The following is a 27,781-nucleotide window of genomic DNA, read 5'->3' as shown; positions in this document are numbered from 1 at the left end:
TATCTGAATATCTTAACAATAGTGTTAAGTATAGATGATATTTATCATAGATAAGGAAAGATATAAAAGACATTTGATAAACCTTTCTTTATGGAACTGCAAAGAAAGTCATCCGTATGACGTAATATAAACTCAGAAAATGTTAGATATCAAAATTCTTTTTCAAAGACACTGTTTTTATATATAAAACACACCTAGCGAAGGAAGTGAAATTACATTCTGAAGAATAAACATTGACATAGTTGAGTCTTTCATTATCTTATTAATAATTACATACGATTGAAAGAAATAACCTGGAACAGGAAAAAGTTCTCAGGAATAAGGGATGTAATACTGACAGTCTGACACCTCTCAAAGAAGGAGGAATCTGGCCTTTTTCCTCGATTTTAAATGCTCTATGAAATTTTAAATGATTTATTGTTAAGTTCTATGTCCTTTTGTTTATTTTCTATTTATATCATAATTTATTATTCCGTTATTAAGCATACTCCTCTCGGCATCAATGACACTTGTTGTTATGATGCGAGATAATTACCAATCATTCATTCTTTCTGAATAAAGGATTTCCTTGTTGTGCAACCCCTTGAAAACAAATTTGGTCTAACGTTTGTCTAGTGTCTCCCTTTCAGGCACTCAGATGCTATACTTGAAAATAACACTGAAGCTGGCCATGTTTTCTCGAATCTACTTGTCCACTTTAGCTTCCGATTCGGGGGTAAGTTTATTCTTCCAGTCTCCGGATTGACCTGTTCAAACACATGCAGGATTAGTAGCTACACGTTTTCCATACATGGGGTTGCTGGAAGTTTCTCTTTACCTGGAAAATATGTTTATTGCCCAATGACTCGTATTTTTTGTGTAAAAAGTATTTTTTTTTTTAATTCAAACTTGAATATACATCAACAGAGATCCACAGAAAATAAATAGGACCAAAACTGTTGTTGCCCAGATTTAAATGAAGAAATCCGCCCTGAAACAGATAGAATTTGAAAGCCACATTAAAAATATTGCAGGATAAGTATGATATGATGAGAATATTTGCAATCTTAGCCGTTATGTCCTGAATGTAAGTAATATCAGCATAAATTATCCGAAGGTGCTGTTTATTTTCAAATGAACAATTTGAATCAATATTGACTTTGACTAAAATGGTAATAAAGAAAAGAAAAAAGAACTAGCCATCTACGTTATAATGCAGAAGTTGATGACGAAAACATAATAGGAATGAAGTAGAGTAAATACTCTTTCTTTTCAACCCCAAAACGTTAAATCAGTGTTGAATTTGATTCAAATGATAACATAATTTCTATGAAGGAATTTTATTAAGATTGGAGTTACGGAAAATGCTGTTTCTTGTCAACAAAACTCCTGAATTTAATGTATCTTTTGGATGGAATGTTATGACATATAGGTGGTTTTAATTAAATCTATCATGAGAAAATAGACAAGTTCTTGACAGCCGTTAACTGGGTTAAGTAAATGCGCAGGAAGAAGGATGGCGGTTGCCGACCTATGACCTCATCTCCATGTTGCTGGGTATGGTAGATTTAAGCTTAATGTGATAGTTAGATATCTGCTGACCCAAGCACACGTGTACTGAATTTGTTTCCATGCCAATATGTACACCGAGGAGAGGGAACGTAAAGGAGCTAAGAAGCGGCTGCATGAGGTTACATTACCTGCCACGGCTACTCAGAAGCAAGACAAGCTCTTTTACCCTCCAGAAATGTGTGGGAAATAAGAACAGCTAAAAAGCCGAGTAGTTAGTTAAGGCGAAGCTTAAATCCTGGGTGGGCAAACCATAGTAGGCCCATCTCAGCCATGGCTGGCGTCGTTACGCAACAAGACGCCCAACATATATTCATTTGTAAGTATTCATTTTGACCGTTTCTCTTACAAGTCCGAACTTCCTGAGTGTCTCTGTAATTTAGAATTGGTTTATTGTTATCTAAAATTATGAGCCTTTTACTACTAACAGATCCAGTGAGAGATTTATATTTCTTCTATTATGTTATTAGAGAGACTTAAAGTTCTATTAAAGAGATTCATTTATTTACTTCGAAGAGGATTTCTGCTTATGTTTCTGGGTAAATTAACTTAGACAATAAATCCTCTTTACGATGTAAAAGTCGTCTAATTTCCCGCCTCCCATTATTTATTACTCTATTGCCTCAACCTAGTGACCCTGGCAAGTAATAGAAAATCGTTATCTAACCTAACAAAATCAATAAGAAAATTAGATTAGGAAAAATCTGACCTTTTCTGAAGAACCCTCCATCTTTCTTCATAAAATTCACATTGAAATGTTCGCTATTATCTCCAGGGAATTGCTTCTCGCCCCTCGTCTTCATCTCTCCGAAGCTGGTGTACTTGACAATCTTCTGCAACTGTGTCTCCGTCAACTCGGTGCCCAGGAAGGCATCTAATTGCTTGAAGACCTTGTAAGGATCCGCCTTCATGTCTTCGTAGAACATCATGTAGAGGTTTGGGTGGTCTCTCCTCTCCCACGCTTCCTTCATGTGGGAGCCGTAAGATCCGTATAAGACTGAAATGGAAACAAAGGAATTTGACACATTTTGCTGAAAGAAATGTGGGAAGTATTTCCTTATCATGAAATGTATATACACTGATTTCATGAAAAGCAAGGTAAGGTGAAACAATATGGAATCATTCAATGATATTCAGTATCAGACTTAGCCCAAAAAGTACTAAACTGAAATCAAACACATACGCAAAAGCTCACACACATACATGCAGACACACACATGCACACACATATCTATCTATCTATTTATACACACACACACACACACACACACATATATATATATATATATATATATATATATATATATATATATATATATATATATATATATATATATATATATATATATATATATATATATATATATATATATGTATATATATATATATATATATATATATATATATATATATATATATATATATATATATATATATATATATATATATATATATATATAGTAGTCATAAAATGGCCATATCGGCTCACCGGAAATGAAGGGTATGCCCATATCGGCTCACCCGGAAATGAATGGTATGGCCATAGCGGCTCACCCGGAAGTAATTGAAGGTCGTTCGGTACGTAATGAGATATGTACGTGGGGGAGGGGTATAAGTTTTTGTTTACAAACATTGATTTGAAGGTCGTTCGGTACGTAATGAGATATGTACGTGGGGGAGGGGTATAAGTTTTTGTTTACAAACATTGATTTGAAGGTCGTTCGGTACGTAATGAGATATGTACGTGGGGGAGGGGTATAAGTTTTTGTTTACAAACATTGATTTGAAGGTCGTTCGGTACGTAATGAGATATGTACGTGGGGGAGGGGTATAAGTTTTTGTTTACAAACATTGATTTGAAGGTCGTAGGGTACGTTATGACATATGTACGTGACGGTGGGTATAAGTTTTTGTTTACAAACATTGATTTGAAGGTCGTAGGGTACATGACCGGAACTGTGACTTTATTAAAGGGAATTTGTTTACAAAACATTGAGGACGTACCCATTTGTTATTATCAGTCTACTCTTCGTAAAGACGTACGTACGTGTTTATACGTGTTTATACGTGTCCAGGAACTGTTTACCCAACCTTGAGAACGTAAACATAGTGTGTTGCTCTTAAAGGGATTGTTTACAAACATTGATTTGTAGGTCGTAGGGTATGTACGTGACCGGGAACTGTGTCTTTATTAAAGGGAATTTGTTTACAAAACATTGAGGACGTAACTATTTGTTATTATTAGTCTACTCTTCGTAATGACATACGTACGTGTTTATACGTGTTTATACGTGTTTATACGTGTCCAGGAACTGTTTACCCAACCTTGAGAACGTAAACATAGTGTGCTGCTCTTAAAGGGAATATGTTTGCAAACATAATTATCATATTATTATTATTATTATTATTGTTATTATTATTATTATCAAAAATAATAATCATAAAAATAATAAGAATAATAGCACCTGTCCCAATCCGCCCGAGTCCCATTCCCCTCCGGTCACAGGTCTAACCCTTCACCTTCCGTTCTCCACCCGTAGATAGGGCTAACCACGCCCCTTCAGAGAATGTGGTTGACCTTCCAACTTATACAGACAGCCTAACTTCCAATGAAGACAAAAAACAAATTCTCTCTCTCTCTCTTTCTCTCTCTCTCTCTCTCTCTCTCTCTCTCTCTCTCTCTCTCTCTCTCTCTCTCTCTCTCTCTACCCCTTCGGAGAATGTGGTTGGCCTTCCAACTGGTGGCTTCATACTCTTACATAAGAAAATACATGGGCGGATAATAAAAAACACGTAGTACTTAATATTGTTTTTTATTAGGAACAGACATACATACATGGACGAGTGTTAAAATGTAAAGATATTAAAGTAAAACCTCGACAGCATTTCCTTTAAATTAGATAATAATAATAATAATAATAATAATAATAATAATAATAATAATAATAATAATAATAATAATAATAATAATAATAATAAAAACAAAATCAAAATATTTTGGGATTGGGTCTAAGATGAGATCATACACACACACACACACACACACACACACACACACCAAAATACGTGGGAGGATGATAAAAGAGACACGTACTACTTAATATTAGTTTATTTTTAGGAAACATTTCAGTAACCATACAGGATATTTTGATATTACATAACTAAAGCGGATCGGCTTTAATTACGTCGTTTTAGCAACTCACAAATCTCCATTGATAATTCTGGCTTGGTGTGACGCCAGATATACATACATGGACGACTGTTAAGATGTAAAAGATAATAAAGTAATACAGTGACATCATTTTCCTTTAAATTGGATGGAGATAAATGTTCCCTCAGTTTCCTAATGGCTCCACACACTCCGTTTAAAGTTACACTGTGTGTGAAATATAAGCAATGAAACGCACACAGAGACGAATTGTAATTTTGCACCCGTACATCATTGGCAAAGCACTTCATGTTGGAATGTCTTCGTAAAAATTCGGTAAAATACGTCGAATGTTCTTCAGGCGGTAAACCTAAAGGGTCGTAAAAGATGATGTTTTGAAATGGGGACTTCTGGATAATAAAAACGACCCAGTGCCCCACTTTGCGATGTTGGTGAGAAGCAAGCGTATTTGCAATAAGTATAATTGACTTAGGTCTTGTCAAGGGTATCTTGAACCCAGCCAAATAATCACTGGATACGCATCCATAAAAGTGCGCCTTATTACCGAGTTTATTCCACAAAGCAAATTCTATATCCTTGGTATTCATCTTACACCTCACCCATACCACTTCCAGGGTACAACTACTTGGTCATTTAACCCTTTCCGTTAATATATTTTCACCAAATAATGATATGGAAAGCGGGGCAGTGAACTCCCAACACCCTCACCCTCTTAAAACACACACACACACACACACACACATACACACACACACACACACACACACTTATTCTAAAAATACCTGTAACAGTGTTTTTGTTTATTATTAAGAAAAACTTCCTTTAAAAATATCCCCTCATGAAAACAGCGGATATTTTTTACCTACTTGTATGAAAATCTTACATAAATGGGTGTTCATTTATGACAGCCAGAGTATTCACGCTGAAAGAATCCCTAGGAAAAATTTTATGTCTTACGCCCTAACGTCGCAATACACATTCCGGTTTTGATCGATGGTTATAACACCCTGGGTTTCTCCAAACAATAAAATAATCCTATTTTCGTTAATCTGACGATCAAACGTTAAATTAATCCTCAAGTCCCCATTTTTCTCTACCTCGAGAGTATCCATTAATGCAATTTCGGGTTTGAAGTTGAATGCAATTACCGTCCGTCCACGATCGTAGCAATCAAAATGAATTAGATGATCATAAGTTAACCCTAGAGATTTTAATGTCTCGTAGTAAAGATGGGAATAATTTTCTGGGAATTGCGACCTTATGTCGTATAAAGTGGATCCATTTAGCGTGACTCCTATATGACTTAAATTATTATGATCGAAATAAATGGGATTTCTATTCAATACACCATTAAAGCTCTCCATATTAACAATGGCGAGGTATAATTTTTCGGGTATGACCTTATTGAAAGGCAAATCCAACGTTGCCTGAGTCTGATTAGGAGCTAACGCGTACGTCCTGTAAAGTGTTTTATTAAAGACAGTTTCCACGGAACTATTAGGATTCGAAAGTGCCCGATGGAGTGCCAGTAAAGCCGGTGGTCTTGGGATAACTTTATCAACGTGCAGTCTAGCTTCTTGTAGATTAAATTTAAATTCGTCGATAGTTGCGGTGGAATTAATGAACCACGCATTCGGGGCTAATTCCAACTTGATACGAACGTCGATATTATCCATCAAATATTCATCTACAGAGGCCACATCGAGCATAAGTGGGTGAATGATATGCAGTCCTTCTCTTTTTCCCTTAGTCACCCACTCCTTTTCCATTTTGTTCAATTTTGTAAAATAATCAGCCGGAAGTACATTTGAAATGGAAGTTCCCTTGTAATCCTGGAAAAGATATCCAAGACGTCCAATTGTTTTCACAGTGTGGGATTTAGCAGTAGTTAATAACTTTATAAAAGACCAGTAATTGAAATGGGGATTTGATTCTACGAGTCTTTCTCCAATATAAACCTGACTTGACTTAAAGATTGTATTCGCCAAAGCATTGACGAAGATAACATCTGTGTCATAACCCAACGCACTTCCATCCGGGGCCGTAACTTTTAAATGAAGTTCTATAGCTAGACTCGCTAAATCAATTAGAGTTCCTTCTATGCCATTGATGCGAAATTCGAGATAGCGATCAGTGATAGCCCCTCCCGAGGTAAGATTAGTAGGGAGAATAAAAGACGTCTGACGATCAGTCACTGATGTTTCTACTATCCGCATCCGGTTGGGCCTCGGAAAACTATCTACGACGCCAGCGGTAAAATGGGATGTAGGTAATTCATTCCCCACATGCCCAGCAATTCTCGGAGCAGCAGATGCCATTGTAAATGTCTTTGCTCACGCACTTATTTACAGGAACTAAATTACATCGCGCTAAACACGTCTTTATATCCTAAATTCCTACGAAGGATTTTCTTTTTATTTTCTCTTCTCTTGCCATTTCTTTTAACTTTTTTCCTTTTCTTTCCCCCGCCAGAAACGATGCGTCGCCCAGTCGATTTTAGCGCCTCTACCCCCCTTTGTTTAAGACTAGACCTGAAATCTTTAGTTCCCTGTTGTAAATCACCTATAACATTTTGCCCAAATTCTAAGGCCGCCGGTAAGACGGCTTTTGCTACAAAGGGTGCGACTCTTTTTGCCAGTCCAGCTAATAGGCTAAAAATTCCACCGCCCTGTTGCTAACGCCTGGGGGCTCTAAATATCTCAATATCCCCTAGAGACCCTCCACGTTGAAGTTTTATGGGGTCACTAGTAAATATGATACTGAACTCCTCGGGAGAGGGAGGGATAAACGCTACCCTCATGGCGCCTCGCTCCGGAATAAACCTAAGTGCTTGGGTACTTGCTTTTATATTGTTTTCTGCTTCGGCCTAATATGAAGAATGCATATTGTGCTACTATCCTCACGAAAGTGTATTGCTCGTCCTTCTTGATCAGTCAAGCGGATTGATATTGCATCCAATTCCTTTGTCCCTAAGGGATAATACACGTAATTATGATACCCCCGCGTTTTACTACCCCACATACTAAAGCTGTCTAATATATTAACTTTCCTACCCCCGAAATAAGATCTTTCAACAATATCCGAATAAACAAGAACAAAGTCTACCCCGGATGTTGGGGAGGGTGGGAAAGGCGCCAGCAGATTATGCGACTTAATCATAGGTTCCCCTGTGGTGGTTTCAAAAATTTGATAAGGTTTGTCTGTATTAAAACCCAAAGTTGCTCCAATTCTTTTTCCAAATTTTAATTTTACGGCCTGAATAGGACCTTTTCGATAAATTGTCTCTCTTGTTTCCTGTCTCTTTGTGAACTTGAGTAGAACTCTGGCTCTCTGATAGTCATATTCTAATAGACCTGTCGCGGGTATATTTTCCTTATAAAATTCGACCGGTAGGACGTTCTTCAAAGCGTATGTTATGTCTTCATTTATACTGGATACCATATAGTCAGCATCAGTGGATAGAATGCTTAATCTAGGCTTGTAGGTTTCCTCTGTACATGACGTAATAGTGGGCTCACCCCCTACGGATATCCGCACCTTTGTAATAATTATTTCTATTCCGGAATCAACTTCACCACTGACGAGGCCGTATATTTCATTTGGGTAATGAATATTGATGAGAGCTACTTCATGCTCCAAATTATGATCTAAATTTATACTATTGTGAAGCTTATTTGTAAAGTTACCTGCATTATTTTCAGGGAAAATATCCCTATTACCCAGAGAGGTCAGTGTTACGATATGGCTTTCGCCACCCATTGTGGCTAAGAAATGACTGAAAGTATTCTACTTGTGTTGGGTATATTTAAACCAAAAGACAGTAAGACTTTTTATTAAAGAAGTCACTATTACATAATTATCCCCGAATGGGGATTACATAACCCAAAGATAAAAGTACTGCATGACACAGTTTATAACTATTTTTTGACTGGTAAAATATCTGAAATGAAAAAAATCGTTTCATTCGCAGAAAGAGTGCATTAGAGTTCAAAGACACTTACATAATTATTCCCAGTCACTGAAAGGGAATTACATAAACATAAAAATACAAGATATTTTTGTTTTCTTTTTCCAAAGAGAGAAAAACAAAATATAAGAAAATGAAATCCTCTCATTCGCAGATGAGAATTACATCATCCAAACATAAAAACAAAATGGTCTACTTTATTACTATTTTTAAAAAGTAGAATACGAGAAAATAAAAATCTTCTCATTCGCAGAATGAAGAGTACATTTAGTCAAACTTAGAAGTGAAAAATGATACACCCTATAACTTTTTTTTCAATGAAATAAAAAAGAACTTTAAAATTAATCAAATAGAAGCACTAGCCGGTAAATCCTTCGCTGCCGCGAGTGAATACCTTTCCAAGTTTCCCAATTCTGTGGGTAACGTACATTTTTCAGTGGCTAATAAAATAAGCTGTTTACCACTTCCAGCCATCCTCCTCGCTGAATTCTCCAACTCAGGCAAATAGTACTGCATCCATATTGGATCAGCACGACCAGACCGCCCAATTCCAATAGGTACAGCGAAAATTTTTATACTATCATTTTTCTTTTCCACTGCATACTGTTCCAGTTCATTTAGACACCTCTTAAAGTTGAAAATGCAGGCCTCGGTAGTATCATTTTGTAGATTTACGGCAAAATGAGTATCTTTTGAAGTTTCCACATACGATCGAAGCTTCCCATCACTATCGTTATCGTAAGAGTACCCATAGTTAAACTGGGTAATGAGGGTGGCTACGTATGGTACGTTCGCTGTGGGGAAACTCGGGGGTTTCCTCAGGATGGCACTTCCGACGGGATGTCGATCGTCACAAATGCACCGAGACAAATTAAAAAGACGTCTTCTACTGCTCACAATATCACCGTATGGGTAGGCTTTATAAGTCTCAGCAGCTAGGCCGTATGACTCAATGGCTATAGAATTCCCACCCACTACCAAGCAGACATCGCCCCTCTTTAGGACCCGGTCTTTAAAGGAGGTGATGGAGAGTTTAAGAGGGGAGTAATGCATGCTGAGGAGGTCCCGTTGTAGACTGAAAAGTTGCGCCGCCAATCTCCGCACAACACCTCAGCCATACTCACCCCACCCCCCACCGTTTCCTATTTCGGATGGTGCAACATGTTAGCACACATATTTCCTACCCATCTACACCAGACTGTAATTTCTAATAAGGAACCCAACGCAGTTTGTCTTTTAATTCTTTTCTTTTAGTTTCCTTGCGTTTTCGACTACCTTTCCCAATTTTCACCTTACTTCCATAAATTTGCATCCGAGCTTTTGCATTCTTTATATATGAATAAGGAATTCCCGCTGTATCCAACAGGATTTTATAAAAAGGCAGGTCCTCTTCCTCTATAGCACCCACTTGTTGAATCAATTTCTTTAACACTACCATTACATTTAAAAGATCGATGGGTTTTCTCAAATTTCCCTTATCATCCCACTGGAAGTCATTCCGTCCTTCAAAAAACTTGAGAAAAGCAAGGGCGTGCCTTCTGTTGGATGGTGTTAGTTGCATATCTATCAGATGGTCGAGAGGGGGATTGCTGTACACCGCCTGTTTAGGGAGGGGGAGAGGATCGGACTCGCGTTTTAGTTTTCCCCCTAACCCTTTACGTCTTCTTTTCTTTGGCTTACTTTCAAACTTGGACTTCATCGCTTGTATCATTTGCGTTAGATTACGTAGTAAATCACTATTATCTCCTCCTCCCCCACCCCCTTGCTGCTTATCTCCCTTTCCATTCTCCTCTACATTTTGTTTAGAGTTTTGAACTCTACTTTCCCCACTGTCTTGGTGGAGACTAAATCCTTCCACCGTCTTCCGTGGTATTAGGCAATACTCTTTCATCTTCCTAACAAACCCCCAATTAGACTCGCTGCTAAAGGCAGAAGTACTGAAAGTATAGCACCCCCTCTCTGCGATGATAAGATTTTTCTTTTCTCTTTAAGCGGTGTCTTTTTCCGGGCTACCGTCCTTATTTCATTCCTATATTTCTTCACCTTTTCTACTGATTTACTATCACAAGTCAGATTTTCCTTTAAAAAGTTGGAAAAGATCTCCGATAAGCAATCAAGATGGGTCCTCTTTAGTAAAGGAATTAATTCAGACCTTTTTTTGGCGGGGAGGTTATTTAAGAAGAGAAGAAAATCAGCATGTTTGTGTATGTGGGATTTCATTTCCGAGTTTTCCTGACTAACCTTTCAACATCCTTACTATGTATCCACGAGTTAAAACTTTGGGGATACCCTCTCCATGATACGAGATACTTGACTTTTCCCTTCTCGACTTTCCTTCTGATAATATCTATAGGGAAAGTTTCTGGTATAGCCGTAGGTATTAGTTCCGTTCTATAAAAAACTCCCTCAATTTTTTCACCGGCAAGATCTTCCAGATAATAAGTCAATGGGGCCCGACTCTTGTCTACGCTTCTAATTTTGAATATTTCTAGTGTATTTTGTATTTTATACCCGCGATGGAATACAGACCGTTGGAGCTCACTCGCAATACGCACAGACTGGCCTACGTCTAGTGCATTACTATTTTGTTTGGGTTTGAACACGCTTGCTTTATACATTTTCCGAAATTGCTGTCTAATGATTTCTGGGTCTGTATACCTATGCACTTCAAGGGGAGTCAGTCCCCCTCCCAATCCTCGGTGCGGGGATCTATTATAGTTTTTTACAAGTTGGGGGAGGACGTCAACATAGACGAGGGTATTTCGCAGAGTTAAATGCTTATATATCTTTTGCTTTAGCGTACGTATAACACGCTCTGCAATGGCCGCTTTGATTTCATATGAGGACACGCTGTAAAGTTTTATATTTTTTTCTTCCAGGTACTTAGATGTAAGTTTGTTATAAAATTCCGACCCGCGGTCAGTAAGAAGGCGGCTGACCCCAAGAAATTCGGGTAAGGAAAGGATCGACATTAAGCCTTTTAACAGAGTCTGTGCTTTCTTATTTCTGAGAGGGACAATCTTGAGGTACCGGGAGAAGATATCTATGCAAATAAGAAGATAGTTTACGCCCTTGTTAAATTTAGATAAACGCCGCATATCCGCGAGATCGCAACTGATAATAACTCTAGGAGCTGGAGACACTATTTGACGTCTCGGGAAATGTTTTCTTGTGAGCGTATGCAATGTATGAGCATCTTTCGTCGCCAAATAGTCTTTTACATTACTTACGGTAATTCCCGGGTTCAGAGCTCTAGCGGCTTCGTAGATGGATTTTATACCCCCTAAGCTTGATGGGTGTGAATAGTTTTCATATACGGTTTCCAAAATCTTTCTCTTTACGTCTCCCATTCTCCAAAAACTACCTCACACGAGGAACTCCCTGCTATATTTGTTCTCAGCTGGAGTTCGCTAGGAGTATTTAAACTTAAATCTACCAGCAAATGGGAAAAGGATTTAGCCATAACAGCCTTTTTATATACATCCACAAATTTTTTCGATAAAGGCGAACCGAATATTTGCCTTCCTAATAACTCAACTTGAGACATATCCCTAGTTCTCAGCAAAAGCATATGCGAGGCATTTATACTTATATTCCTGGCGTATTTACCACCGTAAAACATATTTTGCGTAATAAAAATAACAGAGATATTTTTATGTCGACCCTTAGTAAAGACATCTACAACAATTTTGTCATGGACAGCCTCGAGAAAAACATCATCGAGGATGTATAATATCGAGTAGACCCCAGCTTCCGTATCGATCTCACTCATCGGGTCTACGATATTGGCGTAGAGAGAGAGTTTTGCCCCAATTGTTGGATGGGTTTTCAAAGTATGACTATCCACACCACACATAACAATGTGTGTAAACTTACTTTCATACTTTAATATAAGTTGTTCAACTAAGAAAGATTTTCCCGAGTTGGAGAAGCCAGACACAATAATACGCGCTGGCTCCCTAAAAATGTCCAAGTCTTCTTCGTTAAAACACTTGTACATTTTAACAGATCCCACATTTAACTGCGCCTGTACTTCAAATGCAAAGATATAAGTACTGTGGAATGAATACCCTCATTAATAAAAAATACCAACCCGGTTGACAATACATTTACAAAGGGAAATCGAACTTAGCAATGAGAGAGAGAGAGAGAGAGAGAGAGAGAGAGAGAGAGAGAGAGAGAGAGAGAGAGAGAGAGAGAGAGAGAGAGAGAGAGAAGTGTGTTTCCCCTTTCACGCCAATGTAGATGAATTTCCTTCGGGTAGAGGAAAGTACTCTGCAACCTTTTCTTCTCTCTTTTTCCACAAATTTTGATAAACGCGAGGAAGCGGGTCTGGTGGAGAATAAGACGCTACCGCTAATTTGGGGTGAATATTGTTGGTGGGGACCTCCCTCGCTACTTGCTCATCCTCCTCCTCCTCCTCTACAATATCCGGATGCCCGTATGCGTATGAATTGTATTGACTTACGTGGAAACGTTTTGCGTCAAAGGCTGAAAGGCACTTCTTTTCTACTTTGGTGGTACTCATCTGCCCCTGAACATTTCTAATTGTACGCACAGTGACGTAATTGACCCGATGATCTTCCAGGATTTGCGTTTACTGTTCATGCTTCATACTAGAATGTAGGTGGCTGGGGATACCTTTTACCCTGTTAATCTGCTCCTGGTTGGCTAGTAACAGAGAATACATTTTAGGTTTCAACGCTTTCACCTCTGCTATTAATGTACTACCAGTTTCCGATTTTAAAAGCCCCAACTCGCCTTTTCTTTCATTATTAAAAAGAGGGTGGTCTTCATCGAAGTTGGAAAAATCCATATACGATTTCAGGGGTTCTTGAGCAAACTCCGAGTTAAGGTCGGGAACTTCCAGAGCAAAAATTAAACTATCTGTGTCAGTGTAAATGAGTTTGACTTTATCACCATACTTACGCTTGAGTATTTTATAAAAGAAATAATAGAGATCAAACTTGGCCGCTTCCAGAATGGCAAATCCTATATAATTAGGCATATTGATGACAACCTGCGGAAGGGTGGAAGTGCAGATAACGCGGTCTTTACTCAAACGAATGGAAGATTTTAGCCGCGGGTTACGGGCCTCTTTTAAGTAAACCACGGGCTTCGTAACAACTCGACTTTTTTCCGCGTATTTCAAAGGGTTGAGTAAAGTCTACCCAAAGACGCAGTTACTCATAGCCTTAAAAGCTTTTTTCTCGGTTGATGAGGTGGCCGCTGTCCTCGCTTCGATGTTAGTTTTAATGAAATCGTTCATGTAAGCACTTTGATTGAATTCATAGATTGAATGAACAGCTTCCAGTTCCAGACCTAACTCCATATACAGCTGAAGAAGGGGGAGTGAAATAAGATACTCCTTTTTACTACGGTGGGTGGCCATAAGTTTTTTGCACTTTACACCCATTTGTCCTCCTTCCTTCTCTAGCACGTTTTTACAATAGGGAGATAGATTTCTAAAGGTGACTTCTTCATGAGATAAGCATAGGGAAGTTCATCTGTCGCTCTAGCAACTTCTTCCGAAGGTACTTTTGTAGTGACGAGGAGCCAGTATCCCTTGTCTTCATTCGTGATAACATTTTCAATACCTTTTCCTAAAAACAGATCTTTTTCTTCATCGGAAAGTTTACGAATCCCACCGGAGGGGAGGTTTCTAGTCATGACTGTTGCGTATAGAGAGTTGAAATCCAAATATAGAATGTAAGAGCTTTGGTGGAGGTCTGGATTAAAAGAAGAATTTATTTCATGGTTGTTGGCTGTGAATGACTGACGCACAACGGAAGTGAACCCGCCCCTCACATTGTGTCTAATAAGATTATACAATTCTTCATCATAGACGTGATCCAACTCGATGTTACTCATTTTAAGAAAGCTGTCGAAAGCGTAGGATGGAAGTGAAACATAGTGTGGTAAATCAAGACCGTACTTACTATAAAGAATATCACGCCACCAAATGAGAATATCCCCTAATAGGCTAGTGTCTACAATGAGGTATAGGAGGAGAAAATCCTTCAGAGTTTGGCATTTGGCGATAGTCCAAACACGCTGGGCGCGTTTATACTCCTCATCCGATAGATCACACGCCTTTAGCCTGTTGTAAAATGCCGATTGAGGGGGTAACTGCCTTTCCTCGAGTTTTGAAAGACTATCTATATAGTCATAGCAGAAAGGTAATTTACCCCGAATAATTTCACCCCTAAGTTCCTCATTCTTTATCTCACTTAACATTTCCTCCGTTAATCGTGCTTTCCTTCCATCCCTAAAATATTCAGAAGCTAAACTATCCAAAGAAGACCCAAGAAAGGCTAGAGAGTCGAGAAAAATTAAATTCCCAACAGACATTCGCTGAATTTTTAGACCTTGTTTCGTCATGATACTGATTTGGACTTTATCTTTAAGATCCTTAAGGATGAGGCCTAAGTCATAACTCGAATTGTGGGCAAAAACAGGGAGATGAGTTTTTTGTTCGCGGCATGATAAATTACATCGCCTACAGTACGCCCCAATAAAATTGTTATTAGGACTGGCGTGGTCGTGATGTCTATGTTTATCGCTCCCGTCTTTGAATGGTGACTTGCACAATTGGCATACGTCCTGCTCAAGGAAAGCCCTTTCATCCTCCGCTGTCATATGAATGGGGAAAGTTCGCCATTGCTTTCTGATTGTCTACCAACAAGCATTAAGGTCTGCCAGAAACTTGTCAACGCAATCGTTTCCGCAATAATAACTCGAAGCCACTCTTTGACCTAGGCAATCGAAAATGATGTAGCAGTACGCTATTGATTTATGTATTGTCTCCACACCATACGCACCGGGAGATTTCTCTAAAGCTGATTCCATATCAAAGACGCAAATATAGGAAAACTTTTGCGTCTTATGCTGATTTCTAAACCTTACTGTGCTTCCGACTGGGGGAAAATTCAACGTTACAGCGAGATCACAAGTGGCTTCATGCTGTTCTTGCTTAGAGGTTGACGAATGCTGTGATAGACAGTTATGGCAAAAGTACAGAGGGTCGAGAGATCTTACCCGGGCAAAGGATTTCACGAAGGAATGAAAATCCTTAATGAGGCATGTATGTTCCCCATCTAAGAGGAGAAGTGGGACTATGCTTGGAAATTTTTTCATTCCCCGCCTCGACAATTGCAGCAGGTACCTTCCGTCCGCGGATTTTTCCATTTCGTAAACGTAAATGGAGATATGATTTGCCAACTCGAGGCATGAAATGTCTTCCCATTGGATGGGGAATGTGAGTTGGGTAAAATTAACGTATTCCGAGCAACGTTGAATACTATTTACAGCGCGATAAATATTTTTCCAGCGTGGAGATGGCTGTTGTTTAGCGATAAAGTAGGCAGCCAGACACTGAATTAGGCAGGAATTCCCAATTCCAGAGGGATTAAAAACCGCATGACTTCCGCGGACTTCTTTCTTAGGAAAAATGTATGCACCCATTCCAGACATTACAGCTTGGCGGTGAAAAAATAATTTAAAATTTTTGACGCCTTCAACTGTCCACCCACTCCCCCTTAATTCACTGCTTATTTGTGGGAATTTCTCTTCAATGAAATTTTCCCATTTATCTAAGAGCTTATTGATTTCACTAGCGTTAATAATCGTCGCTGGGAGCCAAAGCTCCATAGGTTCGTTTTCCGTTTCCCCCAATTTTTGAAAGCTTAGCTTCTTCATACTAGAGTTCAAAAGTCCCACAATCTTGGCTGTAAATGTTTTGTTTTTAAAATAATCACGTATTCGCACACTAATATCATCCCTACAAATTACCATAAATAATGTTGGGTCACCTACTGAGGGGGCTGAGAATTCTTCAACAACGTACAGGTAATTGAAGGCGGTCTCTCTATTAATGAGAATGAGTGCTGGTCCCGTATCAGGGGTCGAGGGGGATCCCCCAGGTGTGGGAGGCTGCCCACGTGAAATTTCACCTGCTGAGGTTGTAGCCATTGCAGGTAGAGACGGTGTTGTTTTCTCCGGTAATTCCCCTCCAACCGTTTTTGTGGATGTAGGAATTGCGTAATGAGACGATTTTTTTACCGGTAATTCCCCTCCAGGAGTAAGCACTGGAACGAGAGAAAAAAGCTTCTGTTGTAGTTTATTTGAAAGGTCTAAGCAAATTTTAAGCATGCATTGTAAAGCCAAATTGTAACACACGTAATGATTGCAATAATCCTGGGGGTTGAATATTTCGAAAATAGATAATGGTACTATACATTACATTTTTATATTAATCAGTACTTACTTGCATGATATTTCTTTCGTTTTTTGAGTGGGAGATGGGACTCACTCTTTTCAATTTTTCTTTTCGCCCTCCGCTTCTCTAAAATAAGAAAGGAACAAAAGTAATAGCTAATTCACGACACTTAACATAATCGCAATATTCACATCATAAATATTTTCGAAATTTCACTGATAAGGCTATATTATACCTGGTGAGGAATTTTCCATGCTGCAAATCACGCTTGCACAACTGCTGGAAGCGCGCACACCAACGAAACTGGGCCCCCCGAGGGAAGCAGTGGTGGTCGTAAACGTTTAAACAGTGGCGGGTCGGTCGGCGAATCCTTAATCCTTAAAACTGCCGGCCCGGGTGCGTGTGTACGTTTGTGTTTACGCGCATACTATATATAGTGGAGTCACTTCGACCTTAGGCACACACGGTAAGTTCACCAACTGAGGTCAATTCAACCTTTGACACACACGGGACCTTACAGAAAACAAGCATGGAATACTCGTACAAGAACGATGCCCATCTTCTGGATGAGGAGGTTGCCTGCTTCCAAAGGAGTGAGTTTTTTCAAAGTATTTTCATTGGAAGTTTTGAAGTTCCTTAAAATAAACAGATATTAGGTACTATGTTTCTTATATTAATCTAGGCATGTATTTTGATGTGTGTGTGTGTGTGTGTGTGTGTGTGTGTGAGCCTTGATTATATTTCTGAAACTTATATTTCAATGTTTATTCCCGTAGGTGTGTATATTCCTCTGATTGATGAAGCACAAATTTGGCGAAACCTGGAAAATGTCCGGAAGGTCAAGAAGGACCTTCAAGGAGGTATACAGGAAGGAGAAGCAGCCGCTGAGCAGATGGTGAAGCAGTTGGGTACCTATATGGTAAACCCACAACAAAGCATGCTACTTTCGAATATCAGTGAGGAAATCGTAGCAACCCTCAAAGATCATGAGACTACAGTAAAGTTATTGAAGAAGGCTCTCGAAGGATGTCTTCGCCGCGAGAAGTTATACTTGGGACTACTATCAATAGCAGTTAAGAGACGGGAAGAAGAAGAGGCCCGTCATAACAACACACAAGTCGATTTCATGTTGAGTGTCATAACCGAGACGCCGTCATCAACGGGTGTTGATATCTCCATGGGAGAAGTGGGGCCTACCAACGAGACTTGTTCCGGGGACGTGGCCCTGGAGCGGGGAGAGACTCTCTCGGATTCGCAGGTTTTGGTCACGCTCTGTGAAATGGAAGCGGAGGAAGAGAACAGGAAGAGGAAGGCCCGTGAAATGGAAGCAGAGGAGGAGAGTCGGAAGAAGAAAAAATCCAGTGGGATAGGTAAAACCCCCAAGGATAATTTAAGGGTGTCGTTATCTCGTCCCTTTAAAAAAAGGGGCGAGAGTAACAATATCCCTCAAATGAAATACGGGGAAAACAGTTTCCCCGACCCCGATGAGGTTGATTTTCAAATGTTATAAGTTTTTCATATAAATAGCTTGTACTTCCATTCATATGATATTTTCATTGGAAGTTAGGCTGTCTGTATTCATTTTACAGTAATTTTGATGTTTCTTTTAAATAAACAAATATTAAGTACTATGTTTCTTATATTAAACTACCCATGGAGTGTGTGTGTGTGTGTGTGTGTGTGTGTGTGTGTGAAGCCATCTTAGCGTTATCCTCAAATATGCTAGGGTAAGAGTTGGAAGGTCAACCACATTCTCTGAAGGGGCGTGGTTAGCCCTATCTACGGGTGGAGAACGGAAGGCGAAGGGTTAGACCTGTGACCGGAGGGGAATGGGACTCGGGCGGATTGGGACAGGTGCTATTATTCTTTTTATTTTTATGATTATTATTTTTGATAATAATAATAATAATAATAATAATAATAATATGATAATTATGTTTGCAAACATATTCCCTTTAAGAGCAGCACACTATGTTTACGTTCTCAAGGTTGGGTAAACAGTTCCTGGACACGTATAAACACGTATAAACACGTATAAACACGTACGTATGTCATTACGAAGAGTAGACTGATAATAACAAATAGTTACGTCCTCAATGTTTTGTAAACAAATTCCCTTTAATAAAGACACAGTTCCCGGTCACGTACATACCCTACGACCTACAAATCAATGTTTGTAAACAATCCCTTTAAGAGCAACACACTATGTTTACGTTCTCAAGGTTGGGTAAACAGTTCCTGGACACGTATAAACACGTATAAACACGTACGTACGTCCTTACGAAGAGTAGACTGATAATAACAAATGGGTACGTCCTCAATGTTTTGTAAACAAATTCCCTTTAATAAAGTCACAGTTCCGGTCATGTACCCTACGACCTTCAAATCAATGTTTGTAAACAAAAACTTATACCCACCGTCACGTACATATGTCATAACGTACCCTACGACCTTCAAATCAATGTTTGTAAACAAAAACTTATACCCCTCCCCCACGTACATATCTCATTACGTACCGAACGACCTTCAAATCAATGTTTGTAAACAAAAAACTTTAAATAATACTACACTTCGTACCCAGTGACCTTCGCCGGGTACAGAGTTACTTCCGGGTGAGCCGCTATGGCCATACCATTCATTTCCGGGTGAGCCGATATGGCCATACCCTTCATTTCCGGTGAGCCGATATGGCCATTTTATGACTACTTATATATATATATATATATATATATATATATATATAATATATATATATATATATATATTATATATACAGAATATATATAAAGAAAAACAACCAAATAGTCCGAATCCTATCCTACGATCATCATCGACGAAGTACTGGACAAAATCTTCAAAGGTTCCAACATATCCGTGCATCTTGATGATTCTGATGATTCTCGAGTGATGGAGGTAAGAGACGATCACATCCTTGGGATTCCTGGCAATATACACAACCTGTTGGGAGATGACTATGGAACTCACCTATTCGTATGCTTATTCCGGTGTAATTCACCAGATCTATGATATATCTTTTTAAAGTAAAAGGAGTAAATACTAAAAATGCATAGTATTCCTATGCTAGTTTCGGAGTAAATCCCAAAGCAAATACTATCTTTTATTTTAAAAAAGTAAAAGGAATAAAAAGGATTGGGACACTAAAAATACAAAATACCTTTCGCAAGGAATTGAAAAAAAGAAAAAATGGTATACCTGGCTTTGACCTACAATTGCGTAGGTGTAAAATAATTCCCATTACCAAATACTGTAGTACGACCTGATGCCAGCATATGTTTACAAAAACATACGAGAGATCTTTTAAAAGTCTACCTTGCAAGTGTCTAGCAAAGAAGGCGAGAGTAAGGAAAATGGCAAGTGTGTCCTCATAGTTCTTGGTTCCTCTGAGGTTTCGGACAGCTGAAGATAAACCCCGTCTCTCCAGTTCTTATCCGGACAGGTCTTCAGAAAAAATTGCGATACTGGATTTTTAGCAAAATCCTCTTCTGTCTGCTCTCCAGATACCAACATATCTGCCCTATGAATGGATAAATGAATTCAGAAAAAGGAATATATATATATATATATATATATATGTATATATATATATATATATATATATACATATATATATATATATATATATATCATCTTGTTTCCAGAATATTCTGCTACCTATTTTGAGTGGTGTGGACTTATCAACGATAGTTTAGGATCAAGTTAGGTTCTTGAAAATAGCTGCCTTAGAACTGAACTAGTAGGCCCTAAGCTCCTGCTAGCTCAATAAAGCATAAGGCTTTCTTTTGTGATTTGCAAAATATTTAGTTACGAAAAAGGGGGTTGAGAGAGCAAGAGCTGTGCACCATCCATACAATAGGTTCAGCTATACAGTATCTTACACTATTACATATATAGCGAGATAAAATAGAATAGGAACAATTATACAGAAGAAGGGAAGTGTAGGGAAAAACCAGTTAAGATTAACCAAAGAATTTACAGGCAATGAGAGATCTTTGCGTGTCAGAGAGTTTTGAGAATTCCAAATATGATTGCTTGATATCAGGATGACGGGAGGGGTCTGTATGAAGGCACTCGGGGATCACACGATCTTGCTCAGAACGATCCGCTTTAGTATACTCAAAAAGAGTTGGACAGTTTTTATGAGGAGGAGGAGGGATGTCAGTCTTAGGACGTTTCTGAGGAAGAGAACGTTTCTTCAAATCAGGAAGCGAAAGGGAATCAGAGGAGGAGGATTGATTGATTGATTGAATAGAGGTTTTCTGGCATACTGACATCTAAGGTGTTTGACGCCGATCAGATGCAGAGGAAGTCAAAGGAGTAGGAGTAGGATGGGAGTGGTGTATAGATTAAGGAGGAGGAGGGGGAATAAAGTAAGTAGGAATGGGTTCAGGAATGATGATAGGCGATGGAGAAGGAACAGGTTGAAGATTCTCGTTAGAGGGAAAGGAGGGTTGGGAATTTGTAGAGCAGTTTTGGGGATTAGAGGAGAGATTCCTCTACCAGAGGAAAATGTTTTGATTCCTTACAGGTGACCGTGGATTCCAGACATGATGATGTTCTTTGAAATTGGGGCAGCAGGAAGCTGTTTGTGTGCCTTCTTTGTACAAACTTAAGCACACATCAGTGTCATGGCCCATGACACAAAGGCCACTGGTTGGGAAGGAGGCCAGGAATTGCTTCTGATGGTGTCCATAGCAGTTGTACCAGGGGGTAGGTGTAATCCTTTACATAAAAGAAGCACTAGATGCCAAGGGCGATTATAGCTGGATGAGGTCCTTCGTAGAGACATCTGGTCTTGAAGGAGAGTTGTCCTGCTCTAGTCATGCAGCATTCTGCATGGCATATCTCTGTATGCAGGTTGGAAGGCATAAGGGAGCCTGGGATGATATCCATCTTTTCCTCCGGGGTGGATCAAGCATCTGGATGTAGGTCCTCTCTCTTGACAAGTAAATTACAACATCGTTATCCAGGGGAGTAATGATAAACTCCATAAGGGGATGATCATGACCCTAATCTTGATGTAGGGTTTGTCCCTCTCTTTGAATTCAGAGATGATGGCGTAAGGATCTTTGTTTGGATGCGTCATAACAGAAAAATTAGGAAAAGGACAGAAGTGCCTAGGAGCAGAATTCTAGGAACGGGTGCGAGATCGGGTAAAGGATGAGCTACAAGGAGAAGGATTGTTGTTGAAAACATTGCTAGCCATAGCAGGGGGTCCAAAGAGTGATCGTCAATGAAAGTGAGGGGGTCAATGAAAGTAAATAGTCTGTCCAGAGTCACTTAACACAATGACAGCAGGTCGGTTTATTCAGCCGAAGCTGAGAGAAAACCGAGGAGAAAGAAAAAATAAAGTTTTGGTATAGTTGGATTCATTAAATTCCGGTGCACTCCAAGAGAAGCTAAGGTGTCTGACCACTGTACATTATGGTAGATAATATTGTGTTTAGCAATACAGAAGCTAAACATTGCTGCCGGTAAAATAAAGTCGCTGAGCTCTTAATAATTTTGCAAACTGCTCTAAATAGGATATGGGTAATTGCATCATAGCATGTCGTGAAATTAACAAATATGATTTTGGTCACCTGTTTACAAGGTCAGTGACTTATTTTACAGGCAACGTTACCGACTGTTTCCCTCTCTATACAGCAGCCAGATATCTATTTAGCTTTCTGTGAAGTGTACCAGAATGAATGAAGCCAACTATACAATATACAGCTGCCAGACATCTCCTTAGCTTCCCGCAAAGTCTACCGGATGAAAGCTAGCCAACTGTACAACTAGTAATGCTTACACCTTATTGCTACTAATATTAAAAACATCTTACTCTATGAATGGTGCTCGAACCATGAGAGGAATTTGATCTTTTGGATTGTTGAGGTCCGGATTATTCCTCATCGTCCAGAAGATTTCTTGAGTCCAGGTCGTCCCGCACTTTGAATAGGTCATGATGACGACGTCACTGCTCTTGTGCTGGTTTCAAGAAGAGGGGAAATGTTGGTGAACTGAATAAAAGAGATTTCATTTACAATCATTACCGGATAACCTACAACCATAGTTGGAAAAGCAGGATCATATAAGACCAAGGGCTTCGACAGAGAAAAATAGGCCATTGCGGAAAAGAAATAAAGAAATAAATAAATGACAAAAGAAGTAATTAGTAAATTTATCTTCCCTAACTTGAGATGTAGTGGGATTGCAACTGTAACTAAAACGATGTTGAAGAATAATTGTTTTTTAGTTTATTCCTATTGTTAGCTTTCAATTCTAACTAGGTGTAATGATATTATTATCCTTGTGTCAATTTCTTTATAAATCAGATCATATCATAACATTTAAAGGAAATTTATCTGTGTGTAAAGAATTGTGGTTCTTTTTATATTCATTAGTGTGATTTTGAGGTAAGTTTTGCATGTTAAATAGATTACAGATATCAATGAATGTTGCATAAATTATATAAAAAACTTGGCAGCAGATGACCTTTTCCATCACTAGTATCTTTAATAATAATGATGTTATCAATCAGCCGGATAAATCTCCTCGAAGTTATAAATTTTGTCAGCATACTGAGTGTATGTTGAGGGGAAGAGCCATCTGCCGGGTGTCAACCGAACTAAATCTTTGTAACCTTCGAAGTCTTTACGCTGTTTTTCAATCTCAGCTCCTGCTAGAAGAGAACCATCGTGTCCACTTGCAAACTTCATGGTTGTTTCTTTCTCCTTAGCCTGAAAAAAAGAAGAGCAGCAACTAATAAAAGCAATAAAGTAGTGTTTTGTATATATCTAATATAACAATAAATGCACCCGTTTGTAATCCGCTGCAGGGCAAAGGCCTGAGACATGTCAATTCATATCTGGGGTTTAGTCAGTTTCCGCCCCCTCGCTGGCCAGTGCAGAAGGTGATGGCGGGAGAATTTCGTCAGATAGCCGCAGCTAACCAACAAAGAATGGGTGGTTCTGACTACTACAACTTTGCTGATCATGGAAATAAGCAAATCCTTTAGACACGTTTATGTATCTCCAATCTGAAAAGGACTAATTAGGCATGGTTTCTTCTATATTAGCCTGTCATTAAAAGCTTGTATTTGTCAACTAGGTAATTATCAGATTTATCTTTTAATATTTTACATTGTAAGTAAAACGGTGCCATAATGTCTTTCAAATCATCATATATACTTTTTTTTTTTTTTATCTTCAGAGAACGTTTCATACCTGTGAATAAAAGTTGTACAATGAAGAATCCATATCCAAAGTTAGTATTTCATTATTTTTTTTGTTATGAAAGTGAGATTTTCATCTTATTTATTAATATGGTTGTCATACTCCTGCTTTATTAAACTTAATCTATTATATAGTATGTTTCCTGTCAAAGGATATAGAATATATCTCATCTATCATATTTTTTTTTATAAATTACTTATAAAGAGTGTTTTCATTCACTTGAGGGATATTAAATCGCCATTTAAATGTATAATTCATATATAATATCTACTATTTTACAAATGATCTTTTAGGATGTCCCAATCTAAGGTAAGTGTGATCGATATAATACAAATATCTGAATTAACTGCAGAAAGAAATTTTTCTAGTCTAGCTCATATAATTACGAGAATAGCAAATACGAGAATCGATGTGTGTAAGTTTCCCAAATCTGAAAAAAATAGTGATAGTCACACCGGTCCTGAAAAGGGCTCTAGATTATCCGGAATTAAGCTCGTACAGACCTATTTTGAGTCAATCTATTATTTCAAAGGTGGTAGAATACGTAATTCTTGAACAACTATTTACTTGCTTAGAAAAAATAGAAGCTTTGCCAGACAACCAGTCTGTATACAGAAAATTATACTTTATAGGGACAGCTATCTGTTCTGTTGTAAATTATTTGCTGGAAATGAATGATGAAAACAATTGTGGTATTCCAATATTACTTGATCTTACTGATGCTTTTAATATATTTGGTCATGAACTGCTATTAATAACCTATGGGACATAGGTCAATAAGATCAAGCTTTTGAATACCCAAAAGACTCCTTGGTTGACAGAACTTATTGTGCAAGTTGGAAACACTTATTGATCATATGAATTCTTAAACAGAGGGGTACCTCAAGGAGTGTAATGGGACCAATCTTATTCTGTATCTATATAATTGGTATATCAAAAATACCAGAAAAGCATGAAGTTAAGTTCAAACTATTTTCAGATGATACACAGTTTTACTTCTCCGTAAATTATATAGACGACACTACCTAAACTCTAAATTGAATTATTGCCAATGTTAGGGAATAGATGACAATCAAATCAATCAAATAGAATTGAATGAAAATAAACTGAGTTTATTGTGGTGTAGAAGAAAAACCACGTAAAAAACTTGGGTGTTACTCAAATAAACATAAATAGCCACTCTGCCTCGATATCAAGTAAAGCTCGTGATATAGGCGTATCTTTTGAATGTAACTTGTCTTTAAATACTCAAATGTATAACGTAGAAAAAGCTGCTGGTTAACATCCTAGAAACATTGCTTTCATAAAGAAGTACCTGGAGGAACATTCTATAAAGAAACCTGGAATAAACTCTCTTATTACCAGGATGTACTACTAAAATTTACCAAAAGGGATACATAAGAAATTACAAAACATTTTAAACAAAGAAACAAGATTGATAAAAAAAAAAGTCCAACCTCGAAAAAGGATCACTCATTCACTATTTGATTTACACCGGTTGTCTATTAGAGTAAAAATTAACTTTAAAATATGTACAATTGCCAATCAAGTTATCAGAACAGGACGTCCGAAATACCTAAGAGAGTCACTATATATTGTACATTCAACAAATCGTGCTTACGCGTGATTAGTTACAGATGGTTTCAAATAATGGAAAAGTAGATTATGTCTATTGTAATCTATAGAGGTTTTAAATATGCGGCCCTGAGACTAAACGATAAGCTCCCACTAGATATCGGAAAGACTGAAGATAAAAAGGCTTTCAAGAGGAAACTGAAGACTTTCTTCTACTGTAACTTCTTTAATCTTGTGGATTTCACAATAAACGAGCAATATGTGCTGTGGAATTTTAAATACCTTGAAAAGTATACAATAAAAGGATTGGGGAGGTCTTGTAAAGATTAGAGTTTCCCTGCTATATAAAACCAGAAAAGCAGCCCTGAAAGATGAAAGGTGAAAGATGCAGCGAAATCAACTCTTGCCATTCAACAAATAATGCTTGTAAATGAAATACATGTGTATTATGTATTATATTTAATTGCTAGAAAGATCAATGACAATATAATATAAGGGACTCTACTTCCATATATATATATATATATATATATATATATATATTTAAATTAACCGAATCTCTCATGTCATATCCAAAAAATTCAAAACTTTTGTTTTATTGCAGTATACTTGAAAGCAAGAGAGACGAAGGAGACTATCATTCACATAGTTTCACTTCGATGCCCTAACAATATATGTTTTATGTTTAAAGGCCGCTCATTAATGGCAGAGGCAAGGGACTTTGATAATGCCCAAGAGGCAAGACAATGATCTAAAGACTGATCATATGTAAATATGGTCCGAGCCCAATCCCCCTCTCCACCCAAGCTAGGCAGGACTAGGGAGGGCCAGGCACATAAGCAATTCTCCCCCAACCTTAGCTCACAAGGATGGTGTGGTTACAGACCCTACAAAAAACTATCGAGCTTATGCGGAACTCGAACACCAGTCAGGCAGATTGCCAGGTAGGGGAATTATATTTGTGTATGATATTTTACAAAAAGGAAAATGTCTTCAACTCAGTTTAAATAAGATTAAGTTTTAATGGTTGATGTATTGCTTTAGTTATACATAAATCAATATCTTATTTATATTACTTCAAAGATCTTATCAAGTCTCGGCCAATCCAAAAACATATTAAGAATTGATATTGCCATTCAGGTCAAGTGATTGTAAGAGAGACTGATTCTAGCTAGCGCAATTTTATGTTCCATCATCTGAAGCAATTTTTTTTTTCGTTATGAATGAATTATAGTGAGGAGAAATATATTGAATGATCATGGATGATACCGTATGAATCTTTTGTCCATTTGAAATTCATGTGATATCAGCATTCTCGCTTACTATGTCTGCATCGTTTGCAAATAACATACAAGTATTATTATTATTATTATTATTATTATTATTATTATTATTATTATTATTATTATTATTATTATTATTATTCCTAGCTAAGCTACAACCCTTGCTGGAAAAGCAGGATGCTATAAGCCCAATTGCTCTAACAGGGTAAATATCCCGGCGAGGAAAGGTAATAAGGAAATGAATAAACAATGTAAAAAGTATTTGAATGAAGCATAAAAAAATCTTAAGATCAGTAACAACGTTAACAGAGACCTGTCATATATAAACTATGAAGAGAGACTTACGGCGTCAAAATATTCTCTGAAAGTTCAAACTTCTGAAGTTCCACCAATTAGTATTTATCAATTTATGTAAAGGTAAAGATTTGCAAGACCAACGACGTACTAATTTTGACGAGTTTTGATCATTGACATAAATGATAAGATTAGAGATACTGGTCACTTTTTATCTTACATAGATAATAATACACTAATGTAAATACTTAAAAAAGTCATGATATTTCATTCAGCTCATCCAATGAACTGTGAATATATATATATATATATATATATATATATGTATATATGTATATATATATATATATATATATATATGTATGTGTGTGTGTGTTTGCCAATGTATAAACAACAACAACAACAAAAATTGCAGCCATTTCTAGTCCACATTATTCGTGTCTGGGATTGGCCAGTTTCCATCACCACGCTGGTCAGTACGGATTTTAAGTC

At 37.8% G+C, this 27,781-nt stretch overlaps 1 pseudogene; it reads right to left on the bottom strand.

The window, feature by feature from the left end:
- LOC137637404 (sulfotransferase 1C4-like) lies at nt 1–25,976 on the bottom strand (annotated as a pseudogene).
- Nucleotides 25,977–27,781: the final 1,805 nt, after the last annotated feature.

Source organism: Palaemon carinicauda, unplaced genomic scaffold, assembly GCF_036898095.1.
Source record: "Palaemon carinicauda isolate YSFRI2023 unplaced genomic scaffold, ASM3689809v2 scaffold71, whole genome shotgun sequence".
Lineage (NCBI taxonomy): Eukaryota > Metazoa > Arthropoda > Malacostraca > Decapoda > Palaemonidae > Palaemon > Palaemon carinicauda.
Note: the sequence above shows the minus strand (reverse complement) of the source record. Positions and strands in the feature narration are given on the sequence as shown.